Consider the following 13,150-nt stretch of genomic DNA (forward strand, 5'->3'; position numbering starts at 1 on the left):
GGAGAGTGAGGCCCAAACTCCTTATCTTGGAATTTAAGGCTCCCTAGAGTCTAGCCTCAATTTATCAGGAAGGAAATATGTCTATTGGTTAGGTATTTGCGCTTTGGGTTCAGGCAAACCTGGTTTCAGTACTGGTTCTACCACTTGTTAGCTGTGTGACCTTGGGCAAATGACTAAACTTTTCAAAACCTCCGTTTCCTGACTAGTGACAGCTGAAATAGTAATACCTTATATGGTCGTCGTTAGGATTAAGTGAGGTAATGCATGGAAAGTACTGTGTGCAGGTACCTCACACATATAAGGAAGATCCTAATATTTTATTTATCATCATCATTTTTCAACTTTATCTCCCCCCTGTTTAGTTGCAGCTAAGCTGATGTAAATTCACTATCTTTGCTTTTGCATTCTTGTTCCACGCATGGACTCACTTTATCATTTTCAGCTCTCTGCAGCCCCTTAAAAATTCCTTTTGTTATCCTCGTTACCCATCCAGATCATGCATAGCATTCAAAATATCACCACCTACCCAATGAAGCACATTCTGCCTACCTTAGTAGTCCCCATGATTGTTTTCTGTCCTCTAAACTCCTACAATACACTTATATCTCTACAACTTACAAAGAATTTTTGCAAGCTCACATGACTTCATTAAACTGTATGTCCTTCTTTTGTCTCTTTGCTGTGTTCATAATCTTGCACTCTTGTTAATGATCTTTATGTTGAATTATTTTCTTTAGCTTTTTTTCTACCAAAGTCCATGTTTGAGGTTATTCTGAACCCCACATTTTCCCCAACATTTTATTATGAACATTTTTAAATGCACAGAAATTTGAAGTAACTATACAGTGAACATTTTTATACTCACTACCTCTATTCTACAAATAACATTGCAGTATTCTTGCTTTATCCCATATCTGTCCATCCCTTTATGCATTCAACAATCCATCTAGTTTTTAATGCATTTCATAGTAATTACAGACATCAGTATACTTCACAAAAAACGATACAAATTAGTGCCATCTGGTAAGGACTTCAAAGATGATATAGTTTATTCCCTGATTTTATAGATAAAAAATTAAAGTCTTCAGATATTAAGCAGTTAGTTTAACATCACTCAATCAATCAACAAATATGTTCTGATCGCCTACTGTGTGTCTGGTATTCTGCTAGGTCCTGGGAACATAGTAATGAACAAAACAGATAAAGGCTCTGCCGTTATGAAGCTTACAGCTTAATGGGGAAGATAGATATTAAACAGGTCGTTACAAATAGTTAAAATAGCAAAGTACATGTGGATCCAATTAAGTGGTAGATTAGTAAAAGGATTCTGAGAGGAGTCGTTACTCTTCTGATCTCCAGACCTTACTGCTGCTGGCCTCCAAAGGCTTTCATATAATAAATACTACTCTCTTTTTTCTACATGAATAAGTGACTATATAATAAAATTATTATTGTTGTAAAAATAAGAGATTTCTCCAGAAGAGACCAAATTCTGTGAGACAGAGTTAGAGGTGAAGCCTTTGTGGAAGAAAAGATTCTCAGGAACATGGAGATGTTAGCCTGAGCCCTGGAGTTAAAGCTTGGAAATAGAAACATTGGCCTTTGGAGAGCTAGGGCAGAGATGCTCAGGTCGGACTACAAGAAACATACCAACTAAGGCAAAAAGAACCCTAGACTCCCAGGGAAGCTCAGTGTAGGGCGGGATCAAAGAATTACAGATACAAAGACTTCATTAAGAGTGGCCTCCTGAGCTGGACTCTGTCCCTATTTTTAGAGTTGTAACTTCCAAGTAGGCTGAGTATGTGTGAATGAAACATGATTTGTCCTGAGGAAATGTCTAGTAAGTTTCTCTCCTATTGAATGATTTAAAGATTTCAGTTTCTTCTCCAAGTTTGTTCTGTTGGGGTCTGTTCTCAGGTAAAGAAATAGGCTCATGGCTGGCCTCAAGACAAAGGAGTAGGTCAGAGATTTATCAAGGCTTCATGTCTGATTTAGACATCTGATGCCAGGATTTTGCCACTGGGCTAAGTTCATGGATTGGGACTGAGCACATTCCCAACAGGATCCTTTTCCCTAAGATTGCCATTTCAAGGAGGGGTTTTCTTTTTTGTCTCTTTCTTCCTTGTGTGTGTGGTTTTTTAAAAATTTATTTTACATTTGGTAAATAGACCATTTCTAGGTAAACCTAAAATTTTGCTGAATGAATGTTATCAACAGGGAGGATTGTGAATACTTTGTCCTCCCAATTATTCACTTTCCTCCTTTCTTCCCGTGGATGATACATTCCCACGCACTGCCAAGTGATTTGCCCACCTGTCCCACTGGCTTGGTTATGGGACTTTCTTTGGCCAATGGTATGAAAACGAACAGAATTTACTCCATGAAGCCAACTCATTTGATTCTCCCACTGCCATAAAAATGATCAGACCAGGTCTCAGAGTGGAAAGACAAGTGGAACAGACCACAGCTGGTTTGCAGGTGCCAGCATCTAATTTCAATAATAAATGCATGGTCATGTTATAAGCAGTTGGTGCTTTGGGGTTGTTTGTTTCTACAGCAAACCTAACTGATACATACTGAAAAAATTGTATTAAGAATAGGTCTTCTGTGGACTTTTGCCTAGAGTGGGCGAGAGTCCTAAGAAAGCTAATTTTGAACTAGCTATTATAATATTACAAGAAGATGATTTGGAAATTAAAAGAGACTAATTCAAGTGAATACGTGTAGTATGGAAAGAGGTATGAAGTCTGTACTGGGAAGAGGAAATGTTGTTTCCTTGACTTGAAAATCTTTACATTAGTTTTTTACATTCTTCTTGGGTTCCTTGACTACCCTTTTTAAATGCTAGAGTTTAGTTTCTCTCAGAAAAACCATGGCCTATGAAATGACTGACAGTATTATTTTTTAAAAATGAGATTGCTTTCAATATTGGATAAAATTCTTTCAAGCATCCTACTTAAAATAAACCTATATTTCAAGCATCTGTCTAGTGACATAGAAATGGGCAGATATTCTTGATTTTTGTCTGAAAATATGACCAAGATCCTCTTCCAATAAAACTTTACAAAGGGCAACCATTAAAGGACTTCTCCCTATGAAGCAGTAGTAGAACCCAGCAATGCCTCTTATAAGATCTACTGAACTTTGCAGGTACCGAAATGTAACAAGAATGAAAACGGCAGCATTCTTAAACGTCCTGGATTTCTGACTTATTAACTGGGTCTCCACTTTGGACCTTTTGATGCTATTTTTAAAAGTAAATACTGCCTTTGTCCAAGTCCCCTAAATTTGTATCTTTGTAATGTTCTGGCTGCTTCCAGCCAGACAGACTTTTCCCATTCATTCTGAAGACAGGCCAGATAAAGCCCAAAGTGTCACTTGCACTAAAGCACACCCCCAACTGACACAGCCAGAGTAGTTCCCCACTGCCTAGAGCATAAAGGCCATACGATAACTGATTATCAAAACTCTCTGCAAACAAAACCTAGTATATAGTCTTAGCTTCCTGCTATACAAATCCTATACCCCAAACTAATGATCTACTTGCTCTTCCCCAAATATAACTTGTTCTTTCCTGCCTGTTCACCTCTGCTCATGAAGTTAAAGATGTGCTCTCTTTTTCTCTTCTGCTTATGCAAATACTCCTCACCCTTCAAGTCCTCATTCATGTCATCTCTGACAACACAAATACAAGGAATTCATATCCTATTAGTTATATGGATGACATGGCCTTTTTGGAACCCAATATCGCCTGACTTAATGAAGTCAAAGGACAATAATTTATTATTGTAACTTCTTAGGGGCTAAATAGCTTAAGCAGAAGGCAAAAAGACAAATACCATATTGAGCCTAATCTACTGAACCAGATTCTGCTGTTGGCAATTTAGTTAGAATTTATGAACAAACATAAAAATCACCGTTTTAAAGTAATAGCTACTGCTGAAGCATTCCCTTAAGAACCTGGAGACCCATTAAAGATCGTGATTCTTAGCAGCACAATTTGCAATAGCTAAGTGTTGGAAGCAACCTAAGTGCCCATCAGTAAATGAGTAGATCAAAAACTGTGGTACATTTACACAATGAAATACTACGCAGCAGAAAGAAAGGAGGAGCTCCTACCCTTTGTGAGAGCATGGACGGATCTGGAGAGCATTATGCTAAGTGAAATAAGCCAGGCGGTGAGGGACAAATACCATATGATCTCACTTGTAAGTGGAACCTAAACAACAAAACAAACAAGCAAGCAAAATATAACCAAAAACATTGATATAAAGAACAAACTGACAGTAACCAGAGCTAGGTGGATAATGGGGAGGGTGGGGGGGGAAGGGTCATCAAGGAACATGTATAAAGGACATACAGACAAAGCCAAAAGGGGTTAGGATCGAGGGTGGGAGGTGGGGATGGCTGTGGTGGGGCGGAGTGGGACGTGAAAATGGAGACAACTGTACTTGAACAACAATAAAAAAGAGAGAGAGAAACAGATTGTGAGTTCTTAGAATACATAAAGAATAAATCTTTTTTTTGTTTTGTTTTTTATTGTTGCTCTATTAAGTTGTCCCAATTTCCCCCCGTTGCTCTCCCCTGCCCCGTGCTACCCCTACTCCCACAGTTAATCCCCCACCCTGTTGTCCATGTCCGTGGGTCATTTATGCTTGTTCTTTAATTAGGCCCTTCCCCTTCTTTCCTCCCTTACCCCCCTTCCCACTCCCTGCTGGTCCCTCTGAGGCTGTTGCTTGTTTCCATGCCTCTGGTTCTATTTTGCCCACTTGTTTATTTTGTTCATTAGGTTCCACTTGTAGGTGAGATCACATGGTATTTATCTTTTCACTGTCTGATTTATTTCACTTAGCAGAATACTCTCCATTTCCATCCATGCTGTCGCAAAGGGTAGGAGTTCCTTCTCTCATGAGGAGTAAATCTTAAAAGGCAAGGAGATCTGTGTATTCTCTAGAAAGTCTGTAAGTCGTAAATATTATTTTCTTCCCAGTAGTTTTCAAACTTTAGTTTTTGTAATAGAACATACTTTTTTCAAAAATATTTTACATGAAAACTTAATGTATAAAAAAGTTTAAAGTAAATTTTTTATAAGATTTTATTTATTTATTTATTTACTTATTTATTTGAGAGAAGGGAAGGGAAGGAGAAAGAGAGGGAGAGAAACATCAATGTGTGGTTGCCTCTCACATGGTCCCTCCTGGGGACCTGGCCCGCAACCCAGGCATGTGCCCTGACTGGGAATCGAACCTTCGACCCTTTGGCAGTGCTCAATCCACTGAGCCACACCAGCAAGGGCTAAAGTAAATTTTTTCTGATTAAGGGAGAACAGCAGGCCAGGCACACTACTGTGTTGGTCTCTCTATTTTTCCCTTACCCCATGGTGATCTCTGTCTCTTCCTTGAAATGCTGAGTCTAAAAAACTACCTATTGCTGGTCTAGGATAACTCTGCTATCCAGTCTACAACACCTCTGATGATTGTTCACCCAACTTGTCTTTAAATATAAGGTTTTAAACTTACTGCTTCGCTGAATCTGAGCTAAAGTTATATTATAACCATTACCAAAATGAAGAAGTTGAAGCTCCTTAAATCAAAATCCACTTGGGATGCACAGGTCAGGAAGCTTCAACAGATAGTAACGCGTGCCATGCATGCTAAAGTACTCAGAGAATGACGAGGGGAGCGGCTCAGTGTCAGCCTCTGGATCAGAGCCTACTGCCTCCAGCCCAGTGAGGATAGGCAGGAGGAGTTCTACAGAGCCGACCTTGAAAAATGGGATTGGGCTCTTCAGGAATATCTTTATTCCTTACAATTGTTTCAGGCCTCAGGGATGCTAGCTCCTTGAAATATCATTTTAATTAAAACATTTACTCTAAGGGACAGGATCAATCTAATGAAAGGTTACAAAGATTTAAGTAAAGGTAGAGAATATTAAAAATGTGTTTTATAGTCCCATTTTGTCAGTAACATGCCTCCCAGTTCTCTCTTCTATAAGGAAATCCAACTTCAATAGATGGGATCTTCCAGGATCACAAAATGCATTTTTTTTTTTTGCATGGAAAATGAAGCATCTTAAAAACAAACAAGCATTTAGATGGCATTGTGGAAGAAGGGATTCTTTATGCCATGTTCCACATTCAAGTGAACTGACGAAAGTGCTATATGACAGATCATCATGGATAAACAGGAGTGGGAAGCTTAACTTCCCCCTGGTGGTTGTCCAGAGCTTGTTGGTGTAACCACAGGCAGGGTTAAGCCAGAGTTCCCACTCCCACCCCTGAGTTAGGTGTTACTGCCTTCCAACAAACCCACAAAGGGCCCAGGGTTGTGAGAGAGAAGAGAGAGAGGAAAGCAGAGACACAACTCTATATGAAAGGAAGCGATTCATTTAAAAACATGCTATATTTAATACATTATTCAAGTGAGTATAGGAGTCTACACTCTACTGTGAGTAAGGGTGTGGCTGCTGGAAACCAACTTGTAAGAAAAGCAAACCAAAGTTGGATTTGGGCAGATGTGTACCAGCCCATAGGTAAGAAGCCAACAACGTACCAGCTTGGAGCATGCAAGTCAGAGAGCATAAAAGAGGACTGTTTCTGAGAAAACACCTGGCAAACTCTCCAAAGTTGGGATTCAGGCAATCAAACAGAACCATGAAACGAATATATCAACCCAAAAGTTACCACTCCACCACTTTGCTTCTTCTGAAGTATCCTGACAGCGGTTGCATTCTTCCAGACACAAAGGGTCTGTTATTTAATGAGTAGTAATGAGGTGCTAGGTGGTTTCGAGTTGCCAGTGTATGACTAGGAGTCATTTGGACTCATTGCTGCATAATTCCCCGTGCTGGGATAAACAATGTGTGTGATTTCTGACCCCAGCAGAACACAATGCGAAGTGCCTTTAGTGGGAAGCAGTGACACTGGGTGTTGGTCCTGAAAGCAGGAGGCTCTGGTTGGCAATGGCCAGGACTGTATTCAATTTCTTCCACTTTATTCTAAACACACGTCCTTTAAGAAGTTTTCTGTTTGGCTGCAGTCAGTCTAGGTGTGAGATCAAAAGGAGGACATTTGTTTTCCCTTTGAAAACTGCGAAATCTTTCTGAGGAGAGAAACATCCATGTAAAATAAGAACTTTTTAAAAATCTAATGTACAAAAAAATGAAATTACATATACGTTTAGAATAATTGAATCTTAGAATTTCAAGCAAAGGAATTTCAGAGGACATCTAGGCCAAACCCACCTGTCACACACCTGGCATGGAGCTGTGCCTGGGGCTTGCAAAGTACAAACAGGTAAACAGTAAAACTTCATGTTTTCAAATTCCATTATTGCAAATTTTATCATATTTCATAAAGGGCATAGAGGGTACAAAGAAAAAGGCCCATATTATTTATGATATTTAAAATACATAATCAAGGATGAAAAGAGAAATGTCAAATGATATGGCAGAATTTCTAGAAAATTCTTACTGAAAACAAGCACATCAGAATCTCAGGGATATAGGTAAGTGAAACTCAAAGAATATTAATAGAATTAAATATTATGTTGATAAATATTAAAATACATTAAATATAAAAATAACATGTAAGAAAATAACAAATGGAAAAAAGCAGAAGAAAGATATCGATAAGAATAAAAATAGAAATTAATGAGATTGAAAAACCTACACTAGGGTGGGGTGGGGGAACGTGGTGGTGGGAAAATGGAGACAACTGTATTCGAACAACAATAAAAAAAATGATTAAAAAGACCTCTACACTAACATATCAAAAGATGGCTTATTGAAAAAGTTAACAAAAATAATCCAACAGCCAATCTAATTTTTTAAATGGGAGAGTAAGTACAAAAACAAAATAAGAAATGGCAAGGGGTATGGGGTCCAGGAACCACATGAAGTACGTCAAGGAAAACTGTCAAATTCAAATGAGAGGTGACCATTGATGGGATTTAACAGTGTGGAGGTAATTACATTGCTACCCTCTTTGCATTTAAATAAATGTAGCTTTACATCACCAAAAAAAGAAAGAGAAAGAAAGAAATGGCAGGGGGAAAGTGACAGTCCAAACACAGGTAATTTTAAAAGCCACAGTTCTATGCAAACACATTTTAAAACCTACATGAAATAGATAACTTGGTAGCATAACAATTCTCAAACTTTTGGGGCTCCTAAAAACTACTAAAGAACCAAAAGAACTTTCATGTATGCATGTTATATCTATTAATATTTATCATCAATATTAAATTTGAGAATTTAAAAATTATGTGTTGATTTTTAAATAATAAACCCATTACATGTTAATATAAAGAATGCTTTTATGAAAAATAATTATATTTTCCTTTTTAAAATTTGCTAGGAAGAGTGGCCTGTTTACGTTTTGCAGGTCTCTCCAATATTTGGCATCACAGAGACAGTTGGATTCTCTCTGGCTTCTGCACCCAGTCTGTTGTCACACGCCCTGCAGCCTCTGGAACTCCGTTGTGTATTTGTGAGAGAATGAGCATGAAAGAGGTTGAGACTTGATGTTCTAGGAAGATACAATTTACAAAAAAAAAGTGTAATTTACCATTAAGAAAACTGCAGACCAATCTCATTTATGAATATTGATGTAAAAATCTTAACTAGAATATTTGGAAGTAGAACTCAACAGCATAGTAAATGAACATCGTGATTGAGGCCCATTCCAGAACGCAAGAATGCTTCAATATTAGGAATTATAAGTCATCATAAGTAAGTCAAATAAGGAAGTTATTTTTTTAGTCTTATTTTTTTATTTTATTGTTGACACAATTACAGATGTCCCTCATTCGCCCCCTTTGCCTGCTTCGACCCATCATCCCCCATGAACCCTTCCTTCTGGCCATCTCCACACTGTCTGTATCTGTGAGTTATTTTATTAATAGAGCTAAGCATTTCACAAAATTAAAAACCCATTCCTGATAGAGGTGGGAGAAAGTCTCTTCCTTTCCATCTGGCTGCAGCCCTCAGGTAAGCCAAGATGGGCACTTACCAGTACATCCAGCAGCTATGGAGGAAGAAGCAGTCCGATGTGATGTGCTTGCTTCTCAGGGTGCTCTGCTGGCAGTACTGCCAGCTCTCTGCACTCCATAGGCCCCCCTTACTCCCACCCCGGCCAAAGCACACAGGCTGGGATACATTTGATGTCAGATATCAAATTCCGTGCCCAGTGGTGGCCACAAATGCCCTGCCCTGTCCCTAAGGGTGCGACCTTCTCTGTTGCCAAGAAGTAAGCTGGACACCACTGTGGGGCTCTGAGGGTTCTGAATTCTTACTGAGTTGGAGAAGATTCCATGTTCAAATTCTTGGAGGTTATCCTCATTTGATCCACTCCATTAGGCTATCAGAAGGAATTCTGACACCCAAAGGATCACCAAACCAGTCCACAAACACAGGGAGATGTGAGGGCTGAAACTCCAGATAGCAAGAGCCTAGACTTGCAAAGAGTTACAGTCCCACCACACTATCGGTAGTTCTCTCCCTGAAGTTTGGAGAAAGAGCAATATACTCCAGCTCCACTGTTACCATTAATGCAAGCAATGTTTGTAAACTTTTCACCCAGTAAATAATATAGAACAGTCAATAAGTAAATAAATACCCATTTCTGATAAAAATAATAAAGCAGGAAACAATGGATATGTTCTTAAAATGATAAAATACAGAAATTGTCATAACCTGTACATACATTATGTACATAAATTTTAAAATATATTTTATTGATTATGCTATTACAGTTGTCCCATTTTCCCCCTTCATTCCCCTCCACCCTGCACACCCCCTCTCACCCACATTCCCCCTCTTATTTCATGTCCATGGGTCGTACAGAAAAGCTCTTTGGCTTCTCCATTTCCTATACTGTTCTTAACCTCCCCCTGTCTATTTTATACCTACCATTTATGCTACTTACTCCCTGTACCTTTTTCCCCATTCCCCCCCTCCTCTTCCCTGCTGAAACCCTCCACGTGATCTCCATTTCTATGATTCTGTTCCTCTTCTAGTTATTTGCTTAGTTCATTTTTGTTTTTTTTAGGTTTAGTTGATAGTTTTAAGTTTGTTGTCATTTTACTGTTCATAGTTTTGATCTTCTATTTCTTAGATAAGTCCCTTTAACATTTCATATAATAAGGGTTTGGTGATGATGATCTCCTTTAACTTGACCTTATCTGGGAAACACTTTATCTTCCCTTCCAGTCTAATTGGGTAGCTTTGCTGGATAGTAATCTTGGATATAGGTTCTTGCTTTTCACAATTTTGAATACTTCTTTCCAGTCCTTTCTTGCCTGCAAGGTTTCTTTTGAGAAATCAGCTGATAGTCTTATGGGAACTCCTTTGTAGGTAACTGTCTCCTTTTCTCTTGCTGCTTTTAAGATTCTCTCCTTATCTTTAATCTTGGGTAATGGAATTATGTTGTGTCTTGTCCTGTGCTTCCTTGGGTTTAATTTCTTTGGGACTCTCTGAGCTTCCTGGACTTCCTGGAAGTCTATTTCCTTTGACAGATTGGGGAAATTCTTCTTCATTATGTTTTCAAATAAGTTTTCAATTTCTTGCTCTTCCTCTTCTCCTTCTGGCACCCCTATGATTCAGGTGTTGGAACATCAAGGTTGTCCCAGAGGTTCCTAAGCCTCTCCTCATTTTTTGGAATTCTTGTTTCTTCATTCTGTTCTGGTTGAATGTTTATTTCTTCCTTCTGCTCCAAACCGCTGATCTGAATACCAGTTTCCTTCCCTTCACTGTTGGTTCCCTGCACATTTTCCTTTATTTAACTTTTCATAGCCTTCACTTTTTCCTATGTTTTCTGACCATACTCAACCATTTCTGTGAGCATCCTGATTACCAGTGTTTTGAACTGTGCATCTGATAAGTTGGCTATCTCTTCGTCACTTAGTTTTATTTTTTCTGGAGCTTTGATCTGTTCTTTCATTTGGGGTAATTTTTTTTTTGTCTCTGAGTGCCTGTTACATAGTAAGGGGTGAAGCCTTAGCTATTTGCCAGAGTGGGGCAACCCACTTCACTGGGTTTGTGATGCTCTATGTGAGGGAGGGGTCCGAGAGGGAATACTTCTGCTTGCTTGGCTCTCACCCCACTTTCAGTCACTTCCCTCACTTCCCACAAGCTTATTGTGCCCTTTCAAGTGCTGATTCCTGGGTGGGTGGGCTTGTATACATTCTAGGGTCCTGTGGGCCCCTCCAGTGGACTCTCCTGTGAGACTGGGAGTTTCTCCCACCACTGCAACCCCCACAGGATTTTACCGCCAGAGGTATTGAGGCTTTAGTTTCCTGTGCTGGAACCCTGAGTTGTGTTGTCTGTCTTGCTCTCCAGTTCCTCCTGGCTTATCCACACATGAATGTGGGATATCCCAGTCCACCAGCAGCTGCCTTGTCGTGAGTCTTGCCACACTGGCTTCTCATCTCCACCCCTCCTACCAATCTAGATGAATGTTTCTTTAACTCCTTGGTCGTTGGACTTCCATACAGTTTGATTTTTCTGGCAGTTCTGATTGTTTTTTGTTTTTAAATTGGTTGTTATCCTTCTTTTTGGTTGTGCAAGGAAGAGAAGTGTATCTACCTACACCTCCATCTTGACTGGAAGCCTCTCATTTAATTTTTACATTAGCTCTCCATAAATTGTTCTTGCCCTACAGACAATAAATTGAGGCTCAAAGACCTTGTTACTTGCCAAACGACTTGTAGGTAATAAGTACCAAATTGGAGTTTGAGACAGTAAAAAGTAAAGTGGTTGGTAGTTTGGGCTCCAGGATCAAAGGACTTGAGTTCAATTTCTGGCTTTGTCAATTACAAAATGTGTATAGTTGGGCAAAGTTACTTAATCTTTCTAATCTCAGTTTCCTCATTTGCAAATGGGTAATAATAATAATAGTTCCTACTGCACAAATTAATTTATTGTGAAGATTCAGTAAGCACACAGTCAGGCACCAGGTAAACCCTCCTAAAGTTTAGCTATTATTGTTGCTATTAGGTTTGACTCCAAAGTCCACTTATTCTATCGTGACAATATCTCCATACAAGAAAGTGATAAAGGAAAAAGTAGTATAAAATATTCAGTGGTTCTTCATTATTTATTAGCAATAGCTCTAAATTCCTAAACTATAAATTTTTTTATTTAACAAGAATTTCATAATCGTACTTTGTATATTGTTACAAATTTACAATGAGTAATATCGGAGCTAACATTTTAATGCTTTGTTGGACGTGGTTGTATGTAGGTTTTATGGTGAATGTCTGCACCCATTCCTTTTGTTCCAAATCATTGCTTTGGGTACTGGTTTCCTTCCTGTCACTGTTGGTTCCCTCAATATTTTGCTTTGGCACCCTTCATTTGTTCTTTCATTTTTCAACCCAGCTCAATCAGATCTGTGAGCATTTTGATTACCAGGGCCTTAAATTCTCTATCAGATAGATTGGCAATCTCCTCATCGCTTAGTTCTTAGGTTATGCTCTGTTCTGTCATTTAGGCCATAAATCTTTGTCTTGGTACACCTGTTAAGTTGTAAGGGGGCGGGGCCTTAGGTATTCACCTGGGCAGGGCAACCCTCTTTGCTCTGCTGGGAAGCTGCTTGTGGGGGAGGGGCCAGAGAGGGAACAGTGTGGCTGGCCTGCTTGTCTCTAGTGCACTTTTCAACTCTTGTGTGAGGCTGGGAATATCTTCCACCACGGCAACCCCAGCTGTAGCCCATAGTCAGCTCTGAGTCTCAGTTTTCCCCTTAAGTCAGCCGGGCCCTCAAAGCCTGCGCAGCTTGGCAGCCAGCCTTACCCGCACGGTCTGCGGAGTTGCAGCCGTTTTTCTGAGTTGGCCCTCAGTCCCGCCTTACTGGTCTGGTTGTTCTGGTTGATTTTTTTCTTTAATTTCTTTGTTGTTGGAGTTCTATGCAGTTTGATTTTCTGGCGCTTTTGGTTGTTTATTGATTTTAGATGGGTTGTTATCCTCCTTTTGGTTGTTTGATGAAGCGATGGGTTTCTACCTACACCTCCATCGTGGCCAGAACTCTATGATACATTTTGAGCTAGCTTTGTGAGGTGAAGGCTGAGGCTCATTTTTTTTGTTTCGTATAGATATCCAGTTATTCTAGCACCATTTGTTGAAAAGACTATCCCCATTGAATTACCCTGAACTT

The sequence above is a fragment of the Desmodus rotundus genome, chromosome 8 (assembly GCF_022682495.2).
Source record: "Desmodus rotundus isolate HL8 chromosome 8, HLdesRot8A.1, whole genome shotgun sequence".
Classification (NCBI taxonomy): domain Eukaryota; kingdom Metazoa; phylum Chordata; class Mammalia; order Chiroptera; family Phyllostomidae; genus Desmodus; species Desmodus rotundus.